Here is a 6,795-nt window from a genome sequence, read left to right as displayed (position 1 = left end):
TTTTGGCACCATGTTGAGCACGGATTCAAGCTTCTTTTCTAGGTTAACTACCTGCAAAGAAAGATCATGATTAGAGCTTGTTTCATATACTCCAACTCTCTTACCCCTTACATCTTTGTGTTGAGCATTAGATCCCAACATCTCATAAATGTTATATGACTCTTGAGCATTCTTTTTCTTCAAGGCTCCACCTGCTGCATTATCAACAGTTGATTGACATGTTTGGGTTAGTCCATCATAAAAAATTTGCATTTGTAAGTGAAAAGGTAACCCATGGTGTGGACATTGCAACAAAAGGCCTTTAAAGCGCTCCCAACACTCATTGAAAGGTTCTCCATCATCTTGTTTGAAGTTGAAGATTTGTCCCCTTAATATGGTTGTCTTTTGAGTGGAAAAGAACTTCTCCAAGAACTTCTTAGCCACGACATCCCATGTGGTGAGGGAACCTGGTGTTAGAGTCATCAACCAACTCTTGGCCCTATCTTTCAAGGTGTAAGGAAACACTCTCATCCTCAAATTTGCTTCACTTACTCCCTGCAAAGGTAAACCACTCACAACATTGTAAAACTCTTTAATATGAGCTAAAGGGTCTTCATTAGGTAAGCCATAAAAAGAGGGAAACATATGGAAATGTGAAGATTTAAGATCATAGTTTCTAGCTTCTGTGGGCAGCAAGATGCATGAAGGTGAATTTGGTATGATTGGTTGAGCAAAGTCCTCCAAAGCTCGAAGCTCATCTTCGTTGCCCGCCATCTCTTCTTCTCTTTCCCAATTAAATTGCTCAGATCCTTTACTTGTTGAACTAGGTGAATTCTCTTCCTCTTCTTCACGGATAATGGAGGAACTTGATGGCACAAAGTTGTCCAAAGTGTGGCCCTTTAACCGTTCAATTCTTTGGCCTAACTCAACAAGTCTATTTGACATATACTACCTGAAACAAAATAACACAAGTTTGAATGAAAATCAAGAATCTACCTACAATGAAAAGAACAAACTTTAAATAGCAAACAAGCAATTACAAGGGACTGAAATCAGTCCCCGGCAACGGCGCCATTTTTGTTGTTGTCTTCCTTCCTAGTGCTAAAATAGGTTTAGTATAATGGCACAAGTAAGGGTGTCGAATCCACAGGGACTAATTGGACCTATATAATCACTTGTTTTGCAAGAACTCTTTACTAGAGAAATAAAACTAATCAATGTAGGCAGATTTGTTGTTGTAACTTGAAAGCATAAGGAAATGAAGTAGACACAAATAAATGAATCAACAATTAATAAAATTAGATAGCACAAATGGAGATGAAGCTAGGGATTCGGTTTCACCATTGCTAAGCCAAGTCCATGCTTGTTAAGTCAGATTATACTCATCTCTCTACCTATTTCTTGAGTTTGTTTCACTTTAGATATGATCAACCATATGATGTGTGGATTTGATCAAATGTCTTTAATCATGAGCCTAATTGTGATGTGCAACTTTGGTTCCTAATCAAGAATATGTAATGCACAAGAAACTTTCACAAAACCAAAGGGAACACTCGGCAGGATGTTTGCAAAACATTCCCTTCATTCATTCACATATCCACCAAGATTATGCATGATGTGTGCTTTAATCTTGGCTAAACAACCTGTGGTTAATTCAAATGATGATCAAGCATTAAAATCAACACACTAAGTCACAATTAAATCGGAGAATGAAACAAGAAATAGATAAATTAAATGAGAATTCTGAATTAACTACATGGCAATCTTGCAAGGCTACATCGAATCCCTAGAGAGAGATTAGTTACACTTCATGTTTACAAAAGGTTTGACATAAAAATATATAACATGAGTGAACATAGGATTAAGAAGAAAGAACCCTTGAAGCAAAACTGATGTCGAAATCCCTTAAGAGTTGCCTTCGGTGTTGGTGCTCCAAGTGTGTTGTAAATGAAGGTGGAGCGGCTAAGGTTGAATGGTGAATGGGAGAGTGTATGGAATGGAATGAAACCTAGAAGAGATTGTGTAGAAATGGGAGGGGATTTGCGGCAAGGGGGATGTGTTTGTGGTATCTTGTGTATGAAAATGAGATGTGTTTTTGTGTATATTCGTTTTTATAGGGGGAATGGGAGAATATGTGGATGATTGTTTAAGAGTGAATGTGGCTGTTATGATTGAGAGTGCATGTGGATGAAATAATGATGGAAAAACAACTAGGTTGTTGGTGGAAAGGCAAGGGAATGCACGGCATTGTGTGTGGAATTGCATGTGAATGCTGTTTTGGTGCTGAAAATGCATGTGAGTGCATGTTTTGGTGCTGGAAATGCAAAAGGGAGTTGGAAAGGCAATGGGAGTGCACGGCATTGAGTTATTGTTGGTGTGTGAATGCATGTGTTGAATGATTAAAGTGCATGTGGGTGAATATGTGGCTGAAATGATGAAGTAGGAAGGTGGAAATGCATGTGAAATGCTGGAAAGGGATTAGGAATACACGGCATTGAGTTGTTGTTGGTGTGTGAATGCATGTGTTGAATTGGTGGTGCAATGATGAAAGAGTAAGTGCATGTGTGTGTGAATGGTGGTAGCTAGGGTGAATTATGATGAATGCATGTGGAATAAAGATGGAGAAGGTGGTGTAATGATGAAGTGGAATGCCTGAAAATGCAAGGGGGAGTGCAAGGCACGGCAATGGGTGTTTCTTGATGGTTTTGGGGTTGTGATGCATGTGAATGCATGTGGCTAAGGGTTGTTGATTGGGCTAGAGGTTTTGCATGGCTCAAAGGATTGTTTGATTGGGCTAGGCCCTTTGTTTTATGTCCAAAGTGCATACAAGGCTTTCAAATTCGTCCAACACTTTGGCTCCAAGCATATGCAATCCATTCCAAGCCCAATTTTGCTCCAAAATGCATCTTTTTGCTTCCTTAGCCATATGAACCTAAAAACACACGAAAATGGCTTAAACTACTAAAACAACTATGAATTAACAACATAGATGCACGAAAACAAGCTAAGTAAGTCGCCTAAATATGCTCTTATCACTACGTCCATCAGCTCCATACTTAGTTTTTCAGAAACTACCAAACTGATGAGGTAGCGAAAAGTAATCATATCCATAACGGATAAATAAGTTTAATCATAGTCAATCACGGGTCGTTGTAAGAAGCTTTGTGCAACAAGATGAGCTTTGTAATGCACAATTTTGTTCTTCTCATTACGCTTCCGAACGAAAACCCATTTAAGCTAATGGGCTTCACATGTGGAGGAGTATGAGCTATAGGTCCAAACACCTTACGTTTCACAAGCAAATCAAATTCGACTTAGATTGCTTGTTTCCAATTTGACCAATAAGTTCTATGTCGACATTCATCAACGAAACGGGGTTCAATGTCATTGCTTAACATAATCTCAGTAAATATTGCATATGCTAATGCATCATTGAGTCGTTGACGATCATCTCATTTCTACACTAAACATCATCTAAACTAGCATAATGGACCGAAATCTTACGATTCTCGAGAGGTGGATTCGTCTCTTCAAGGATTAACAATGTTACAACTCAAAAAGTTCACGCATACCAATTCCTTAGACAAGTTTCTGAAACGTCACCTTCGGTAATGATTTGGTGAAGAGGTCGGCCAGGCATAACAATTGCCCCAGTAGATCGAGCTTGATGATTCTTCATCAACAACTGATTCTGCTTTTCAGCGAGAAGTAAAACAGAGATCAAATCTGAAAATTTAGTAAACTTTTAAGCCCTATATTATTGATGTAGGACAATATTGGTAGCAGAGAAGGTCGAATAAGTATTCTCCAGGAGATCTTCTTTGGTCAAGTTCTCGTTACAAAACTTGAGAAGTGATCGGATTCGATAAACTTCATAATTATATTCATTCACAGATTTAAAGTCTTGGAAGCGCAGATGTTGTGAGTCATGTCTTACTTCAGGCAAGAAGATATCCTCTTGGTGATCAAAGCGATCAACCAAAGCGACCCAAAATGCTCGTGGATCTTCCTCAGCAAGGTACTCGGTTCGCCAATCGGGTTGTCCGTCTCATCTTCAATGGCGGGATGCAAATTCTTTGTAGTGAGGTGGAGCTTTACATCTTGGACCCACATGAGGTAATTTCTTTCAGAGACTTTTAAAGCGGTGAAGTCGAGTTTCTTCAAATTCGACATGTCCTTATCACAAAATAAATGGACAAGAATGTGTTTAGTATAATGGAGAAAAAATCAATCCATTCACATATGAGTAGAACATTCAGGTTCTAATAGACATTTACTGGTTTAGATTTACATGAAAAAACTTCGAGTTTTCATGGGTGATGTTTTTAAGGAAAACTTCAGGTTTTGAAACAAGGCATGTTTCTAGAAACTTCAAGTTTCGAAAGAATTATGAACTTCTGGTTCAGATGTTCTTGTAGACAAACACAAATATATATACAGAAATCTGCAACAATAAATATGCAAATAAATCTTCAGGTTTAGAATTATAATTGATTTAATTATTTGGAATTTGAGCCAAAATTAAAGTGTGGGTGAAAAATTTTAAAACCCAAATTGTCTAAAAAATTAAACAATTAAGCTCGGGGCCCAAAAATAAGGACCAAAAACCTACGGATGGGTTAAGCAAATTGGTGTTGTGGTCCAGACCCAAAAATTTGGGCTAGGTTGGGCTCGGGCCTAGCATGCACATAGGCCCAGCATCACAAAATAAATGGATTGGAGGCGCAAGCCCAAAAAAATAGAGGCCCGTGAAGGGCTCTGATTTGGTGTAATGTGTACACGGATACACCAGAATATGGGCTAGGATTCGATGTAACGCGGACCTAGATACACTAGCATTTGGTGCAATGCGGAGCATGGGAGGACACCAAAGCCCACTTGGGCTGGTGTCATTCGCGGGTCGTGGGTCCAGATCAATCCAATATGTTGTTTGGATTTGGACCATGGTAGCAAAGGCAACTAGCAAGCCTAAAAAGGTGATGTGCCATGTAGGCTTAAAGGTCTAAGGCCCACTAGGGCTCAGGTCAAGAAACCTAGAACACCCCAACGGCGTTGGGTGTGGGATTCGAATCGGAAAAATCTCCGGCGTCGCTTCAGGCGACTTCCCTTGGTTGGTCACGGCATGGCGATGCACAGAGGTTCGATTGAAACCCTAGTTTTGGACGGAAGCCAAAGTTTCGACGTCGGGGGAAGGGGGAGCAGGGTATAAGAAACTATGAATCCTTCGAAAATTCACCTATGGTTATCAGATGTTTCTCGTCTTCAAAGATGGTTGGGTCCCAAAACACGACTGCAGGTCGTGATGTCCCAAAGAGACGACGGAAGGTCGTGGCCGACTGCATGTGGTGGCTGGGTTCGTGTAAGCTCGGGTTTTGAATTCAGCAAACCCTAAATTTTTTTTGTTTGTTCAATTTCCAGATTAATTCAATGCATATTCAATTAAATAATTTAATGCATGGACATATAATTGATGCAATTCATGGCAATACCAAATTCACATAATTCAACAATTATGGATATAATGTATACACAATGTAGAATCTAAAATTCGAAAAACGTAAAGTTAGGTCATGCATTATGGTGAATGTTCATGTCATCAAGGCTACAAAAATATCGAGAAAAAAATAATTGTTTTGAAAGAACCTAATTGCGTGATGATATTGATGGACTGGTTTGATGCAGAAAAAACTTACACGTCAGATTCCTAAGCGGAGCGATAGGAGCGTGCTAATAACGTGTTGTGGCCTATATTTATTTGACAAGGGAGGGGGCCGGTAGCAAATAGAAAATATATATAGAGAGAGATAGAGAAAAATGTGTTTGTAGGGTTGTGTAGAGGATGTGTTATTACCCCTATGCAGTGCCTTTATTTATAGTAATAAGGGAGGGAAGAAATCCTTCTCCTCCAAGGAATACAAGTCCTAATAAGAAAGAATAACTAGAATCAAATATAGTCTAGGATTTACACAATCACATTTAAATAAGAAGTTTATAACATATAGGTTCTGATATTTACAGATGGTTGGGCTTGAGAGTTATTTGTAAGCGAGAACTCTTAGGTTTAAGTCCTTATGTGGTTTAACCCAAATTCATCGCTCTCTAATGTACTATTGATGTATTATAATCTAAGTTGGTTAAAATACTTGAAGACTCGAAATGGTTATTTTCGTAGCATGATGAGGTAAGGCTTAGTGCAAAATTGAGCTCAGTGACGTTTTGAGATTTATACAACCAATCCACTTAATGAGATAAAACTTGATTGTTGATGTTGATGGCGAGGTAAGTCAACACCGTGACACATTGAACCATGGGTCTCGGTGGTGGTTTTGTGGGTTCGATTATTTGGTTGCTCAAATCAATCTTTTTTCTTTTAGGAAAAGAAAAAACGATTTGATTTTAGATAATTTAAGAACCAAGGTCATTATATTTTAAAAAAACCAACTAATGCTCACGTCATTTCATTTGGAATTCAAATTTGGTGCACAAATACGATGAACTTAGCATGTTCATACACAACTTGATGATCTTGCCAAACAAGTTTTAATATGAAACGTTCATGCTTTGTATTTTTATCGTATCTGGATTCTTTTTAAAATGCATAATGTTATACTCAATCGCATATACTTGTATTGTACGTTAGACGATATTGTGACTGACTTATTAGCTTAGCTAACGGTACATCCTTTTGTTCGCCATTTTTGACTTACTAGTTTTTCAAATTTTCATATTTGTCTACTAATTAACTAACGAAAAAAATCGTTGTTCATCTATTTACGGTGTCATTTCTTGACATATTTCACACAAATACACACATAT

General features: G+C 38.3%; 1 non-coding gene across 1 annotated transcript; it reads left to right on the top strand.

The window, feature by feature from the left end:
• The first annotated feature begins 268 nt into the window (after positions 1-268).
• LOC137733060 (small nucleolar RNA R71) lies at positions 269-379 on the top strand. The gene has a single exon (XR_011068378.1). It is a non-coding gene; the product is annotated as a small nucleolar RNA R71 (small nucleolar RNA).
• The last annotated feature ends 6,416 nt before the right edge of the window (positions 380-6,795 follow it).

This window comes from Pyrus communis, chromosome 4, assembly GCF_963583255.1.
Source record: "Pyrus communis chromosome 4, drPyrComm1.1, whole genome shotgun sequence".
In the NCBI taxonomy this organism is placed as follows: domain Eukaryota; kingdom Viridiplantae; phylum Streptophyta; class Magnoliopsida; order Rosales; family Rosaceae; genus Pyrus; species Pyrus communis.
This window is presented reverse-complemented; position numbering and strand designations above follow the sequence as displayed.